This window comes from Polypterus senegalus, chromosome 14, assembly GCF_016835505.1.
Source record: "Polypterus senegalus isolate Bchr_013 chromosome 14, ASM1683550v1, whole genome shotgun sequence".
In the NCBI taxonomy this organism is placed as follows: domain Eukaryota; kingdom Metazoa; phylum Chordata; class Cladistia; order Polypteriformes; family Polypteridae; genus Polypterus; species Polypterus senegalus.
In genome coordinates this window covers 58,273,824-58,292,039 of record NC_053167.1, presented here as the reverse complement: position 1 = coordinate 58,292,039, position 18,216 = coordinate 58,273,824, and the positions used below count along the sequence as shown (strand labels likewise).

Here is an 18,216-nt window from a genome sequence, read left to right as displayed (position 1 = left end):
TCGTGTTTTCATTTTTTGATCATCCATTCTTGACATTAATCATTAGATGCTTAGGCTGTTCTTCAGTTTTAACTCTATACTGTGAGCAGCGCAGAAACATTACAGCAGCAAAATAAAATGTGTTGATTAAGCGGCTGTGCGTTATTGGGCTCTGAGTTCAGAGATTAACAGTGCAGCTTGTTGACCTTTGTGCAGGTTATTTGGAAAATCATGCAAACTGACTTCAGTTTTTTTTATTAATGCTCTTCTAAAAAATAATTTAACACTTTCCTATTATTCTTGAATGTTGTTTCTTTTTTATTTTTAATATTACATTCTTGAAAGGCAGACATCCTTGAGCATGTCTGATAGCAATTTGATAGTTTAGATCATTATGGTTTTGATAATTGGACAGCTAGATAAAACTTGGCAGCAGTGTGAGTCTAAGTGTGTCCAATGAGAAAGGGATGTTAAATCTCCCTTTTTAAACCACACTGTACATCTACCAATGCTATTAGCAAAACTCTGAAAATGTATATGTATAAGTAGATCCTACCAATGACAATGGTACTTTGTTTTGGCTGATCTTCATTTGGAAATTTTTGAAAATTGAATAAATTTGAACATTTTTGAGATTTAAATTATTCTTTTTAGAAGATTTAAAAATATTGAAATGTATTTTATACTACTAAAAATTATGAAGTTTAAATAAATGATTGTTTTCCTTTCTGAGAAGTTAACTACAAGTGCAAGGTCTGAACATGTTTTGTCCAGTGAAATTTGATGGACCACTGACCATACATTGCAACTTTTAACAAACCTGATGTGGTGATTGATGACCTGCCTTGAGACAAGAAATTTAAAAAGAAAAAACAATAATGCTATGAACAATTATTGTGAAATTAGTACTTGAAGACTTCTGTACTTAATACATGAAGATGTGAAACTGATCTTCATTTAAATAAAGATGAAAATGATGCCACTACAGGAGAGAAAGAGGCTTTTAAAATCACTTTCATAATTCAGGTTTCAGTTGCTTGATTTTACAGCACAAAAAGAGCATAAAGTTTTCAGTTTGAGAAAAGAGTTTATGAAAAAATCAATTGAGCCATCTTAAGGTTTATGTGGTGAAAGTGAAATTCTTCTGACAATCAAACACATCTGCCAAAAACAAAGGAACAAGACAGGAGTTTTTTTCGAGCGATAAATGACTCCTGGATGGACTTTACATGCTTTGGACGCATTACTGAAGAAAAGTTTTCATTAGAAGGATAATTGTCTTCCTATCTTTGTTTTTATTAGATTTGTGTTTTGCAAAAAGGAGAATGTCATAATGATAGAACCACTACAGCAACTTTTAAAATTCAATTAGTTTTGGTAACACTTTAGTTTAGGTGTAGCAAACATGCATGTAATTACTCATTTACTGTGACCTCACAAGTATTAAATGCATCTTTCTTGGAAAATAATTTTACAGAAGATTTTGTTCAGTATCATTCACAGTTTTTCATTTTTTCGCAAATTCCAGGATTGCTGTCTAAATACTTTAATTGAAAATTAAAGCACCTTATACTATTGTCTTAAAATTGTTAATATAAAATCATAGCACAATAGAAAGCTCTGATAAATTGAAAAGTGACCAGAGAAAAAAAGTGTCTTCAGAAAATAATTACACCTATCGACTTTCCATTGAATTTCAAAAAGATTTAGTCCCCAAAAAATTAAGCTTTGCATTGAGCTTAAATAATTTTCAGTGAAAACTCTTAAATAAAGTGAAAAAATTCAGTAATCTTTGTTTTTGTTACAGAAAATCATATATTGTATTGGTTACTCAAGAATGGAAAATCTAAATTTATATTTTTGTTGAACATTGTTTGCAAAAATTTTGTACATTTGTTTCATTAATACGCATGTTCTTAATTCCCAACTTTGCCACTCTGTTTACTTATTATAAATCTTTCTTAATGGATAATAGAAATGTTAGATTTCAAATGTAGTAGTATTTTAGGTTGTGTTATGTATAGTGCCAATAGCAGTGTTAGAGGCCCATTTTTCTGATTTTCTTTATCAAAGGTATTTTTCAATCAAATTTTGTTTGAACTTTTATTTAAAGAGGATCCCCAGATTCATGGAATAATAACCTGGAGAAATAATTAAGACACAGAGTCATTCAATTTCAGGGACTCATTAGCTATTTTCTAGCTTTGATCTACAATGAAGTTTGACATTAAAGCATGACTCGAAGGTGGTATTTTCATTGTGCACTTGTTAACTGCTTTGTTAAATAAGACAGGCTTTCTTCATTTGAGTTTTGTACTAATAAGGTATTTTGGTGTGGAAATGATACTTGACAGCACATGAACTTTGCACACCTTTCTATGTACACCATGTTTTCAATCAGTCCTTTATTTATTTAAAGTAACATTTTATCTGAATATTGTTTGCAGTAACTCTATGGCTTTTCTTGAGTACTTTCCTTATTATGCCACCTGTGTGGAATGACTCTCTCTTACTTCATAAATGATTGTAATATTTCATTAGGATTGTGGATCTAGCAGTTTTCAAATGCAATTGTATGTAGCGCAGAAGCACAATGATGTTAATTCGCCATTGTTTAATGTGAGATCATTACATTGACACATCAGTTTATCCAAATAAATATCTATATTTTTTTTTATCCAGGGGAGTTGCTAACGTCAGCACCCCTTCTCTGATAAAGCCGTTACCTCATCATAATATTTGGAAGGGAAAGTGGGGTGGGAGTCCCCAATGAAATTTTGTGCTGTTAGCAACTGCAACGAGAACACTACATGGAAGGTGCAAGGGCTGTGTTCTCCAAGAATAGGGGTTCAAAGCATTTATTCCTTACACAGGTGGGTGGAGGGTTCCAATTGATCAGGATTTAAATTCTTGAGATCACAAAGCCCCAGAAGAAGAAAACATGACACCATGGCGTTCTTTATATACTGTAAGTAATGATAAAATCTTTACTTTAAACTTACTTCAAGAAGCTTGTACCAATGAAAGCATTTCAGATACATGCAGAGATGTCTCACAGGGCTTTTTAAAGGAGGTGGTGTTTTATTAAAATGATTTAGTCACACTTTATTTTAATGGTGCGAACAACTGGGGAATTAGCTCACAGAATTTTCTTTGATAAAAAAATAGATTTTCATTTAATTTGCTTCCCCACAAGCCAGGTAAGGATTTGAAGTATGTGAAAATTTTTAATAAATGTCAAATATTAACACTTAGTTCCATATGATTTCTTGTTAAAAACTCATGCTTACAACAAATGCTTAAATCAAGTTGAGGTGAAGTTTTAGTCTCAGAGGACATGAGATAATTTAACCATTTAGAACAGCTGTGATCCAACAGAGGTGTTAACATTGTTAGTTCAGGAGCAGTGCTGCCTTAAAGATCTAGCATTTTCTTCAGGATCCAGTGGTAAGTTGTTGTGTATATGAAGTTTGATTTTTCTTTCTATTCCTGCATGGGTTTCCCACCAGGTACGTAATTTTCATGTTCCTGCATCTTCACATAGATGCAGATTAAGCCACCGGGCAATTCAAAATTTGCTCCAAAGTGAGTCTATGTGTGTGTGTGTGTGTGTGTGCATGTGCGCACACCCTGATTACTGTTTTGAGCCTAGTGCTGCCAGGCTTTGGGTTTCTGTCACCCTGAAATGGCAAATGCAGGTTCACAAAACGCAAAGATGGATGGCTGGATGGATGGTACACTTAGAAATCCCGAGCAGATCACATTGTAGAAAAACATTGAAATAGCACATCTATCCTTAATGCAGCAGCATCCCACTAAACCTTCATCTTCCCATTTAGGTTGGGAAAATAGCTTCTAACAAGGCAAAGATCTTTTAACTGGATGTTGAAAAATAAAAGACCATGCTCACTGAGCTTGTTTTCCATATTATTAGTCAAACCAGGATGTCTTAAAAATGAAAAATTCCTCATGTTGTACTAAATTCTATTTTCCATTTACTATTACAGGACTGGGATCTTGAAATTTTTCTAAATAATATCAATTGGTGAGCATACATGAAATTAACTTCCACCTTTACATCTTACGTGTTTTTTCTTCTTATTCTCACCTATTTATAGAAATTTAGCTCTTACTAGACACATCAATCATAAAGATGCAAAGATGGTGCTGAAGTGAACAATGAGTACGTTTACATATACTTTAATAACTTGATTAATCACAGGAATCGGGCTTCGAAAAAACAATGTAAACCATTATTCTGGTTAGAGAAGCCAGGCTGTTGGTCTCTGAGACACCAGGTTTACACACTTAGAGTTTTCTTTGTGAGTAACCTGGTTATTTGGCCTTGTAAACCCTTAACCGGGCTGCATTTAAGAATTGTGTACTCTTCACATGTTCGTTACACTTTGTTTGCTTATACAGGTGCTAGCTTTGAACATGGTTTTGGCAGCCACAGATAGAAAACAGTGGAAGCATCCACAAGATACATTTCCTGAGGCAAATGCTTTGTTGATCACATTTGTTCCTTCTCTTGGTTGAAAAGATCCATCTCATTATTTAAAAAATTGCTAACTTTACGTTGATGAACTCAACATGCTGTGCTAAGCTTAGCAGTACAATCTCAGGAGCAGTGTTCAGGGTAATGTTTTAAAGGTAATGCAGTACTTATTTTATTGAAGTAAAAATACCTGCTTTACTATTCCAGCAGCTCTGTGTGTCATACAAGAAGCACACGTGACTTACCAGTATGCTGGTCCTTTGAGTGGCTCAAACTCATAGCCAAGCAGAAAAGAGTGTGCTGCATGCTATCCATTAACAGAAACATATTAATAAAGTATCAGTTCAGTTTTAATCCAACTATTTACCATAGACCATAGATCAGGTGATGTCAGTGTTTATAGCATAAGTCATTGATGGCTTAGGTGAAGGATGTAAAATGGGGATGCTCCAATTGGAAAACCAAAAGAAATGTAAATAAAAGTATCATAAATGTTGTAAATCACCTTGGATAAAGGCATCAGCCAAATAAGCAATTGTGAATGTGTAAAATGTGAATTTACGTCACAGTACCTGAAGGACTAAACAAATTTATAAAATAAAAAAATACATATCAAAGGTTTTGTGCTTTGTTTTGGATTCATGGTGGCTGATAATGTTCTTTTTTGTGTAGTTTAATGACATCAGAGCATTTAGCCAAAGGAGAACTGCAGAAGTGTACTTTCACATGTAAGCCAAAGTTTTTAAGAAACCAAGTTTATACTTTAGCCAGGTTACTCACCTTATCCTGATTTTGTGTGTTCATGTAAACTTACTCAGTGTCTTTAGTTGGTTAATTAGTCTGCTTCTTCACACAGATATGCTTGCTAATGGCATGGGGCATCATGTATAAACAGTGCATACGCTGTTTCCACGTTCACTTTGCGATATATAAAAGCTAAACTTGCAGTGAAGCAATACAGATTTTCACAACAGCCTCACACTATGTGTTCCACTTTTCTGCCCGGTTTTGCAAACAGGCAGCACAATGGAATTTGAGAAACTCTAGTAAATTAAACATTGATTTTAAGATGAAGTTTACGATATTCTACTTTAATGACAAATTAAACTATGAGATTAAAGTCGACATTTCGAGATTAAAGTCAACATTTCGACTTTGATCTGGACATAGAACATTTTTTTTCTTCACTGTGTTCCTATTTTTTTCTTTTCTCTGTTGCCCTAATACGCTTCTGTATGACACTCAGACACTCATCTCTTCATGTCAACTTTGACATCGCACCTGATCTTTTTGAAACTCTTCTTTTTTATACATGCTTTTACCATTGTCTTTTAACAAAATACTGAATGGAAGAGGCTATTTATATTGATTAGCATATTCAGATATGTAAAACTATGGGAGGAGTCAGAGTGGGGCTGTAGGTGTGTGCATGTGCATTAAAATTCACATTGGTTATGATTTATAAAGGGAAAATGTGTGGAAATTTGCTTGCACACAGTTTTATTATTTTGAATTTTTTTGTGCTTATGCACATTTCTGTTTTTGTCCATATGTTATATTTTAGTGTGAATTCTATTCACAGCATGAGACCCATGATGAATAAAGAAAACTGGCCAGACTAAAGTACACTTTATTACATGTTGAAACCATTATTTGTAATCTCATAATGAAGACATTATAACACACCTGTGTGGAATTCACACTACTCTCATTTAATGAATTTACTGTTCCTCTGTAGCCTTTCTAAAAAGACATAACACACAAAAAACGTTAAAATATTGTTAATATAAAATAAGGCATTAATATCCAAATATTTCTGAAAATTTTGCCAATGTTTTACAGTGTTAATGATGTACGTTTAATGCCATGAAGCAGTACTAAAACAATTTTCCATTCAGCCAACATTTCCTTACAATTTCTCATTATTCTATATGCTGTACATTATGCTAATTTTGCAATGACTGTTTAGCTGTGGATCTGATTTGATAAAGAGGCGGTGAATTATTTTTCTTACTTGTGGTTTTGTCAAGTTCTGTAAAATTAATGCAGGGTCTTAACTTTTGTGAGAAACTGATACATTACGAAAGTAGAGTAAATAACCTGAGGGTAAACATTTCTTAATTTAGTGTGCAATAAAACTACTTCATTGACCAGTTTGTTCAGCTCTGGGCCATTCATTCTTGCCGATCTGATGTTTTTGATGTGAACAGTATGGTGAAGCAGCAAAATGCCTAAAACTTATTTTCATAACTGAGCAAGCAACCAAACAGGGCAAGGTAAAAGTTGTAAAAAATATATAATACCTCATATACTTTGAACTGACAAAGATGGTGATTGTATTTTCCTTTTGAAAAGTTCAGGTGGGAGGCATATGCAGCTTTTGCCCTTATGTAATGACACAGGTAACATCAAAATCAATGTTTGCATGTCCATACTTGGCAACAGCAATTACATACTTAACAACAGCTGGGAAGTATCTCAAAGTGTATGTCACTGCAAAAGCAAAGAGAAGAGCACAAAAGAATCAACAGTACAGTATGCAACGGTAATATAGAATGTACATAATTAAGCAAGTATAGAAGTATAGTGGTCCTCAGAGCTGCATTATGTCATGAAAAAATTAACTCCTGAATGCTTCTGGGGGAAAAAAAGTTTTTTCACCTCTGTTGGTCAGGAAATAAGTTTGGGGGTCCCCAGAACCACCAAATGGACAAGGTTTGAGAGTGTAGTCAAACTTTACAGGATTAACTTTCAGATCAAAGTTTAAAATATTTCATGACATCATAAATCACCCATAAAAATATCTAGGGATCTGTACTAGACCATTCCTTTGGCCTAGGTTAGGGCTAGTAACACCATAACTTTGAGCAAAAACCATATTCTTAGCAGAGTAACAAGATGAAAGTAATAAGGACACCTGAAAGCTGCTAACATTCAGTTGGAATATACTCAAGAATCCTGGAAAAATTTTCTATGAACAGATTGGTTAAAAGCAGAAAAGGCAAATTTCAATTTCTAAAAAAAAACATCTGTGTGTCTGTTTTCCAAGACTTCACTGCAAGTTTACAAGGAGCTGGGGTCATCAGAGGTTGAAAGGTCAGAAACAACTATTCACATGACCCAGCCTACAATTGTAAACTTTTTTTGTGCTTTTTGTATGAATTTTCTTAAATAGGTATTATTTTTATATGATTCAAACTTGCAATAGAAAATGTGGAAATTTTGTAACTATATATGTATTATTTTATTATTTAATCGGACATCATCTGCTTAGCTAATTCCTTGATATATATGCTGGTAATATAGACAATATAATAATATATAACCAAAAACTTCTGATATAATTTACCTGTGCATTGCTTATGCCCTGCTGTAGCATGTCAAAATCATACAGAGCAAAGTAAATTATATAATTAGTAATCAATACTAACAGTTAGGAAAAGATACAAATAATTTCATATGCTAAAACATAATTTAATTCAGATCCTTGTGAAGATAAGATGCACTTCAAGAAGTGGATTTGTAATATAATGCAAAACTATTTTTGTCAATCAATACATTTTAAACAAAAGCCAGATAACTTCAACCTTTCTTCAGCTTTAAGTTTAAACTTTAACCATTTCAGTGTAGAAACTGCTTGCTTTGACAACACACCTGGGCTGTAAATCCCATGAACTCTCTTCAGCATGAGAAACTGGCCTGAGTAAGACACCATCTGAATAACTTCTGTTAAAGTTGACCTGTGTTTCCCCTCCAAACCTACTTATTGTATGGAAATGAGTTAGCTAGAGGAGGACACCTCCGCCAGAAACAGAAAATATGCACAAACCTTTAAACAATACTACAGAAAAAGTTAAAGTTTAGCAGAATTAAATAAAGTTATATATATGCTATATACTGTATACCCTGCCATTCTTTCTTATATTCTCTAAGTGCCTTGAGCATGGGAAAGGCGCTATATAAATAAAATTTATTATTATTATTATTAAAGTTATTACAATTTTAATAATACTAGCTTGGACATCTCTCTGTCATATGTCAGGTACTGGGAACATCACTGATTTTTAGGTCAGTATGTTTATATTGCATCGTGATTGCAGTTTTTTACTATTTCAGGAAGACTAGGTAAAGGGATTTGTTATGAAGGTTAATATTAGCAGATTTAACTAATGATATCCGGCAAATTCCACAGCAAATCTTCACTGTATTGCTTGTAAGCAATTATAACTTGTTGCAGCCCCTGTTGAGATACTTTGTACAAGGACTGAAAAGGGTTACCAGAGTCCGGATTAACCTGTTAAGCTCAGCTGAACCAACAAGTGGAGAGAAAAGTAGGGTTTGTGCACTTATATGGATCCCATCCTCAGCTCTCTGAAGTTGACCTTGCTGACCTAAATGACAGCCATCTAAACACCCTTGTAACTGTTGTGATTGGCAGCTGAAGTCATTCACATAGCTTTTCCATGCTGGTCTCTGGAATCCCCTTGTGCAGGAGTAACCCCCATACCATTTGATCTTCAGCATGTCTTCTAGCCATTGCCAATGGATGCTGTAGCACTGTTAACAGACAACAAACAAATGGATGTAGTGATCTGAGTTTAACACTAAAATCATTTTATAATTAAAAAAGTAAATGCTTATAGTTTTGCTATAAGGTTGTACTTTTTTTGTTTTTATTTTCTTTTCAATATAAACAGATTTCAAACCATTCTGGTCCCATTCCAAATTTTGTTGCTGCTTCTGACAAATACCGTATAGGGTTAGGTTCCTGCATAGGATGCATGCAAGGAAATTACTTAAATAAAACTTGGTTTAACTGTACTTCATCAAAGCTTACATATCTTGTCATACTGTATGTGTGATTAATATTACAGTTCTAGTAAGAGAATCAGAGATCTTGTAGGGCTTCACTGTAATAGGTTTTAAAGTTCAAATGCATGCTTAATGCGAGTGAGCAACTTATATGTCATGGCCACCATGCTATCACAAGACACATGGCATGAGCATCATGTGTCAAACAACCATATAGCTGCACAGCAACCACAAACATAAAATGTCCATAAAATCTGCAAAAATAAAATTGCTGCTGTCATAAACAAACAAATACAGAAAATGATAATATGAAAACATCTCCAAAATAAAGAAACAAAATAAAAACAAATACAGTACATAAAAATATTAATAACAAATTAAATAAAAGCAAATGTATAAATTAATAATGTGTTCCTAGACATGCATTTATTGGAAAGAAAAAGAACAAGGTGAGGTGTAAATACTTTTAAAACCAGGGGCCTCATGTATAACGCCATGCATAAAATTCACACTAAAACATGGTGTATGGATAAAAGTGCAAATGTCTGTATGCACAAAAAAATCCACATGCCTAAATCTGTGCCTACGCTAAGTTTCATGCACTTCCCCTTTACAAATCCCAACGAACGTGAAATTTAACGCATGTGCACGTGCGCACAGCCCCACCCCGACTCCTCACAGATTTTTCGCATATCTTAATATGCAAATCAACATAAATATCACCTTCCGTTCATTGTTTGGTTAAAAAACAATGGAAAAGGCACGTGAATAAAATAAGAATTTCAGCGAATGTGAAGTCAAGGCAAGGAAAAGCTTACTGTTTGTACACAGAGAAGTTTTACACAGTGGTATAAGCAACAGAAGCGTGGCAGAGACACTCAAAAGTTCAAGTTCAGAAAATTGCGCTGTGCCCGAAAGTCAACATGAAAAGTCAAGTCACCATCTGTTTATTCTGTTTGAGACAATATTACAAAAGCTGACCCCTGTGCGATGCTGAGGCGGTGATAGTGCAGCTGTACCAGGCACGTTTTTAGGCACTGGCTGCATAGTGTGGCAGCTGGCTGGGGCACCTTAACAACTGAAGGACCCGGGGAGAGACCCTATTATCCACATAATTACCTCCCTCTCAGCACTAGAGGGCCTTGTATTAAAGCGAGGCCACAGGTGTGGAACATCGAAGTTCAACATACTGGGGCCTGTGGCCACCACCAGGGAGCACCTGGACGTTTACTGGCCCCTCCTGGCAGCACTTCAGCCACACCAGAAAATGCTGCTGGGAGAAGATTGTTGGACACCTGGAGTCCTTCTGGGTGTCCTATAAAGGGACCAGTCGCCACTATTCAATGGCTAGAGTTGAGAGGAAGAAGGACAAAGCCTGTATGAAGGATTGGAGGCAAAGGGACTGCTGTATTTGTTGGCTCTATATGTACTGTGTTAAGAAATGGGGAGCAATAGAAAACAATTCCCCACTGAGGAATAAAACATGTGCTGTGTGGTGAACTTGTGTCCTTCTTGTCTGTGTTGGGTTAGGGCAGCTGTATGCACCCGAGGCTTCACAATACACACCTCTGCCTAGGAATCCGCTGGGAGGCATCTGGCTGTGTGCTGACAGATACTGTTCTGGAGTCACAAAATGCAACAGTGGATGATGTAAGAGATGAGGCCTATGAACCTAGGAATATAAGGGCTGTACTATGTGATATTGACCATAAATTAAATGAACTGGTTAAAACATAAATTCTGCATCTGATTAACCTGTTTTTACAGTCAGCTAATTACATTCAAACAAAGTTATAATGCTTTCTGACTTGGCTGATCATTTGGTGGGTTAGGGTCAGGTTCATCATAACACATCTCTTCAGGTACATGCCTGCACAATGCGGCACACTTTCTGTGCACTATAGAGTAGCGCCTTAGTGGAAATGCTTTCTATTTACATAAGCAGATTCATTCTCTAAAAGTGTCTTTATAGTGTAGTGACAGCACTGAGCGCTACAACAGATCAGTTCTCTGCTCTTTACTTTGAGGTGACTCGCGATCCTTAAAAGGACAGCTTGCCTTTTGCTGAACTAGTTGGAAAAAGCATCTGCAATTGTACAGAGCTGCCATTTTTATAGGTTCTCCTGCTATATATGATGTACTGCCAGCTCATTCTTTTGGTGATTCATGCCTGGCTGATGTAACTTCTCCAGCTCTGTTGCAATAGCAATGTGCATGCAGTTGACCGCTCCGATTACTTTTGGAAATCCGGACATTGGTGTGAATTGCGCTTTTATGGTTTCCAGTCCAACCACAGTGTAAGGAAATCTTATATATCTGGATGACAAGTGGATAATACCATCCTATACAGCTGGCATGGCATGACTCAGTTATGTTTGTGAAGTACCCGATCGTCAGAAAGTTCACATTGAAAAGCTCCTGTGGCTATAAACCCAAGAGTGGGCAGAACTCGCAAAGGAGCAAGAAGAGCACAATTTCTCAAAGTCTGCTTTTGTAAAGCTGGAACCAGTTCAGCACACAGCTTCTTTCCAAGAAGATAGCTCTTGGAAATCAAAATTGACCTTTAAGTCAGTCATCATCATCTTTAAATATGTGCTTTCTTCTAATACTTCCATTCTTCTAACAACGGTAAACAGCCATGGTAATTGGAATAGTTTGGCCATTCAATGTACCATTATATTGCTACAGAATGGTTACAATCAGATTAATTCAATTTATAAATGATATACAATTAATTTTGGTACATTTGATAAAACCTGCATCATAGATGTGAGTCTTAAAAAGAAAAGCAGAACACAGAAACAGTAGTACTGCTTTGATGCTGAGTGCTGCCAGTTTGCAAAACCGAGCAGAAAGTACATACACATGTGGGGACCATGCCATGAAAATGTGCGTGGCTTTACGCCAAGTTTAGTTTTTATACATCTTGAAGTGAATGTGGAAATGGGCGTACATATCATTTTTGTGCGTATGCACCGTTTATGTATGATGCCCCAGATCTCTACCTAAAAATAAGAAATCTGAGACTCCAATGGAGATAGGCTAATCAGTGATTAGTTTATATGAAAGATACAAGGATCCAATATTGTGTATAGTTGTGTTTTGGGAGTTCAAGACATTTTGAAAATGTAGAAAACATGCTCGAATCTCCAGGGAAACTAAGTGCCTCATCCTATGCTAGGGGTTACAGGGTGGTTTGTTGTCCACAATAACAGAACTCAAACAGTGCATTCCAGAGGAGTACTCTGATTTCAATAATGTGTTCATCAATGAAAAATCATTGTAATTTCCCAATCACTGACACTACAATTATGCAATTATGCTATTGATCTTTTACCACATGTACCTTTACCAGCAAGAAGAATGTATACTATTTTGGGCCCAGTAGATGAAATAATTGAAATTTTATCAAGGAAAATGTGGCTACAGGGTTTATTGGGCCATTAAAAAGTTATATAAAAAAATTCCCAAAAAGTGTCAATTTTCTTTAATTTAATAACTTCTTAAATTAAATTCTTTACTGACCCATATTCATAAAGTAAAATCTGTGAAGCACTTACAATTTAATCTTTATTTGTCATTAATGAATGTTAAACTGAGTTTAATAATTGTTCTGGGCACTACAAAAATATAGGTATACTATATGGTCAAGTCAGTTGCTCAGCAGTATCCAACCCTTTATTAATGATATTTTCAGGGATGTTTAGGAAATGTATGTATTAGCATACATTGATGACATTCTCAGCTATTCATGAGAAATTAAAACTTAGTTTCCCATGTTTGAAAGGTTCTGTCTCAGTACTAGAGTTATCATTTGTAAGCCAAATTTGAGTTCTAAAAGTCTAGTACAGTATTATATTTCTTAGTTATAACATTTCACAATAAACCCAAACAGGGCTGTCTTAATCCATGGGCATGCTGGGCAGTTGCCCAGGGGCCCCACAAACATAGTATGCATGTTGTGACTTGCTGAGTGGTTGTGTAGGTAGGGGCCCCAGTGCACTGCTTTCCCTGGGGGTCTATAATGCTGTTAAGATGGCCCTGAGCACTAAATATTAATAATAGGAAAGGTTCAAGAAATCTAAGATTAGCCAACACCAAATTTGGTAAAACCTGTTAATTATTTGATGGATTTTCCAATTGTAGGAGTTTTGATTAAATTTAACTCACTTTATTTTTCTATAGCACTCTTCAATGTGTGCAGATTCAGAGTGGTGAAACACGACCACAGGTAAATGCAATTCCAAACTTTTCAAGTTACTAATTACATAATAAATATATTTTTACTAAGAATTTCAATACTAACCCCCAAAAGTAATATGCATAAGAAGTCATTGAACAAATGTACAGCATTTCGTCGGAAGACCAATAAACTTTTGAAAAAAGTAATTATTATATACTACTGCAAAAGTTTTGTGACATTCAGAAACCTCAATACAATCTGAATTTGATGTACAGTAGGTGCATCTACATATTTGAGTAGACATAATAATTGTCTGAGAAATTTAGATACACCAAAAACTATATTCCTGTGCATACTTCTAAAAGAAACTTTTTAATGTAACACAATTGTAATATATATAATTAACCTTGGAATATTAGGCACATTGGTTAGAGGAAAGAGGTGGTCTATTTTTGATCTTTAATATTCATATACATGTAACTTACATAAAAATAGCAAACTGATTAAATGTCAGATGGGGAAGATGGTCTTTATTTTTCAGTTATTTTAATTTTGTCATTTTAATTAACACCTATAAAAATGCAGATACCAAAAGTATATTCCATGTTTCATGTTTCAAATCAAAAAGAACTTGGTAGCAAGACTTTTACCTAATTTAACTGGACATTGGAAATTCCTGCATTGTACAGGCAACACCAGTGCAACAGCTTACAAGTGCACCTCTGATATTACTTCATTTAAATATTTGTAGAAAGCAAGATATGTTTGGCTGATTGATATATATATATATATATATATATATATACACACACAAACAAACCGGATTCCAAAAAAGTTGGGACACTATACAAATCGTGAATAAAAACTGAATGCAATGATGTGGAGGTGCCAACTTCTAATATTTTATTCAGAATAGAACATAAATCACGGAACAAACGTTTAAACTAAGAAAATGTATCATTTTAAGGGAAAAATATGTTGATTCAGAATTTCATGGTGTCAACAAATCCCAAAAAAGTTGGGACAAGGCCATTTTCACCACTGTGTGGCATTACAACACTCAACAGACGTCTGGGGGCTGAGGAGACCAGTTTCTCAAGTTTAGAAATAGGAATGCTCTCCCATTCTTGCCTAATACAGGCCTCTAACTGTTCAATCGTCTTGGGCCTTCTTTGTCGCACCTTCCTCTTTATGATGCGCCAAATGTTCTCTATAGGTGAAAGATCAGACTGGCCATTTCAGTACCCGGATCCTTCTCCTATGCAGCCATGATGTTGTGATTGATGCAGAATGTGGTCTGGCATTATCTTGTTGAAAAATGCAGGGTCTTCCCTGAAAGAGATGACGTCTGGATGGGAGCATATGTTGTTCTAGAACCTGAATATATATTTCTGCATTGATGGTGCCTTTCCAGACATGCAAGCTGCCTATGCCACACACACTCATGCAACCCCATACCATCAGAGATGCAGGCTTCTGAACTGAGCGTTGATAACAACTTGGGTTGTCCTTGTCCTCTTTGGTCCAGATGACATGGCGTCCCAGATTTCCAAAAAGAACTTTGAATCGTGACTCGTCTGACCACAGAACAGTCTCCCATTTTGCCACACTCCATTTTAAATGATCCCTGGCCCAGTGACAACGCCTGAGCTTGTGGATCTTGCTTAGAAATGGCTTCTTCTTTGCACTGTAGAGTTTCAGCTGGCAACGGCGGATGGCACGGTGGATTGTGTTCACTGACAATGGCTTCTGGAAGTATTCCTGAGCCCATTCTGTGATTTCCTTTACAGTAGCATTCCTGTTTGTGGTGCAGTGTCGTTTAAGGGCCCGGAGATCACGGGCATCCAGTATGGTTTTACGGCCTTGACCCTTACGCACAGAGATTGTTCCAGATTCTCTGAATCTTTGGATGATGTTATGCAGAGTTGATGATGATAGATGCAAAGTCTTTGCAATTTTTCGCTGGGTAACACCTTTTTGATATTGCTCCACTATCTTTCTGCGCAACATTGTGGGAATTGGTGATTCTCTACCCATCTTGGCTTATGAGAGACACTGCCACTCTGAGAAGCTCTTTTTATACCCAATCATGTTGCCAATTGACTAAATTAGTGTTTATTGGTCTTCCAGCTCTTCGTTATGCTCAAATTTACTTTTTCCAGCCTCTTATTGCTACTTGTCACAACTTTTTTGGGATTTGTTGACACCGTGAAATTTTGAATCAACATATTTTTCATTTAAAATGATACATTTACTCGGATTAAACGTTTGATCTGTCATCTACGTTCTATTACAAATAAAATATTGACATTTGCCATCTCCACATCATTGCATTCAGTTTTTATTCACAATTTGTTTAGTGTCCCAGCTTTTTTGGAATCCGGATTGTACATGCAATATGAAAATTAATCTATGGCTGGGGTCCTCAATCCCAGTCCTGGAGAGCCGCAGTGGCTGCAGGTTTTTGTTCTGACCTGGTTGCTTAATTAGAAAGCAATTCTTGCCAATAAATCACTAACAAGCTATGAAATTAAATTAACTCTGCTATGTCAGGTCATTCTCATATCCTAGATTTTCTTTCCCTTTCTATCATGCAAATGATTTGAAGGCTAAAATGGACGAGGAATTCTCAGTCCTTCACTTTTTTCTCTTCATTTTTCTTCCAAGTATTTAATTAAACCCAATAGTGCAGATAAATACACACAGGTGTAAATGTAAATACGCTAAATGGAGAAATGCTGCTCTCTCTTGTCATTTGCATGTTATTGATAATAAGGAGCAATTAAAATAGCTGTTTAAGACAAAATTAAGCAATAAGGGCTCAAAATCACTAAAGTGAAGCAGAAGTGTTACTTTAGCAATAAGTGCTTTTTATTAAGCAACTGGGTTGGAGCAAACACCTGCAGCCACTGCGGCTCTCCAGGACCGTGATTGAGGACCCCTGATCTATGGGACAGTGCTCCATGTTTTCTTTTGGAACTCATTTTGAACATTTTATAGGAATACTTACTGAATATTTCATATATAAAATAGCAATCTCTGGAGCGCAAGTTAATACATTCATAAGACAACTCACTGTGTTGTTGAAGATGTTTCAAATGACATGGCCTTCTAAACAAGAGTGAAAACCTTTGGAATGTTCTTATTAGTTGTACACATCACCGCCATTGATTTTAGCAGATATAAACACTTAGCTGTCGTTTTAGAGAGAAGCATGAGCACATTGTGTTACTCATTAAACTGTTTTAATTACATTTTTTTCCTTAATCAGTTTGCTGTCACAAACAAGAAACCAGCAAATAGCCTGCCTCTTTGACCAGGGCCAATCGGGTTAATTAACATATGTAAATATTTTTGATTTGTTAAACAAAAAATACATGTAAGAATTTTCCTATTTTCAAATTCATATATATGCAAGGAAAAGCAGAAAACGTAAAATACATATTTAGCATTTCATCTTAAAATAAACTTTTTTTTTTGTAAAGAATAAAGCAAAAAGTTTTAAAAAGTAGCCAAATTTTGTAAATTTGTTTCTTTTTCAGCAGGAGAGATACATAAAAAACTTTCCTTTTCATGAAATTGAGTCTTAGTTTTCAGTTGTCTTTTTGAAATGATAGAGCATACTACACACCCGAGATGAATATTATGAGTTTATTTTAGTTACTAATGTACATTACATTTGAAATGCAACATGATTAATTTAATAGGTAAATTGGATGATGTATACAATTTGATTTATATATGCAAAGTTTTCATTGTATCTGAAGACAGAAATAATCCTAAACACTTCATTATAAAAAATACAGAAACAGAAATTTTAAAAGTGAATGATACATGAGAACACACATCTGAATATGTTCTTTTTTAAGATATGAGTATGCCCTGCAATGTTTTTCTTCCTGTTATTGGCAGGTTAATTTCCCATATCCTTGTACGGAATGGGCTATAATAGATTAAAAAACTTAAGAAAAATGACTATACAGAATTAACATTTGTAAAGCCTTAAAGAGTAGTATATCTTAATATGTACTATATAATATAAATTTCCTTATTCAGTTTGCCTGCTTCCCTCTTCTTTCAATGCTTTATATTTTTTAAATTGTTCTTTTGTAGATGAACCTTTTTAAACTGTTTTACGTTGCTATTTAATTTTTTTATTGTTAATACAGCAAATAGGATTTTCGCCATGTTTATTTTTGTTTGTCATTTCTGCAAACTTTAAGATTGCAGATCACTGTGTTTATTGGTTTGTGCTTTATGTGAAAACCATTAGGTCAGTATGAATTCAATAAATATATATCCATCAGTCCATTATCCAACCCGCTATATCCTAACTACAGGGGTCTGCTGGAGTGAATCCCAGCTAACACAGGGCGCAAGGCAGGAAGCAAACCCTGGGCAGGCTGCCAGCCCACCACAGAATAAATATACATCAAAAACATATTTTATGTAACATTTCAAAACATTTGCTAAAATGTTATCTTCATATTGATACTGTGATTTTTGACAGTCCCGTTCAATGTTTGTCCCTACCTTGCACCCAATGCCTTTGAAATTGGCCACAGTTTACCGCAATTCTCAATTTAATTAACCTGGTCTGAGAATTTTCCGTTATCTTAGGCACATAATCTTTTATCTTTATTTACATTTATATCTGTAACCTGGAAACTGTAGCTTACAGTTTAATTTCACTATTCAATGTTGTTATTACTTTGAATGTTCATGCATTTACAGTATATCAATA

At 35.1% G+C, this 18,216-nt stretch overlaps 1 long non-coding RNA gene across 2 annotated transcripts in view; it reads right to left on the bottom strand.

Annotated features, from left to right (window-relative positions):
• LOC120514497 overlaps positions 1 to 18,216 on the bottom strand; it is a 64,033-nt gene that overhangs the window by 33,491 nt on the left and 12,326 nt on the right. Inside the window, exons 2-3 of one of the 2 annotated variants that reach the window (XR_005630474.1) lie at positions 8,132 to 9,034; positions 6,781 to 6,970 (exon numbers count right to left, since the gene is read on the bottom strand). This is a non-coding gene — a long non-coding RNA (uncharacterized LOC120514497). Of the gene's footprint in view, positions 1 to 6,780; positions 9,035 to 18,216 lie in introns of both variants that reach the window. The other variant, XR_005630473.1, reaches the window with a different exon arrangement.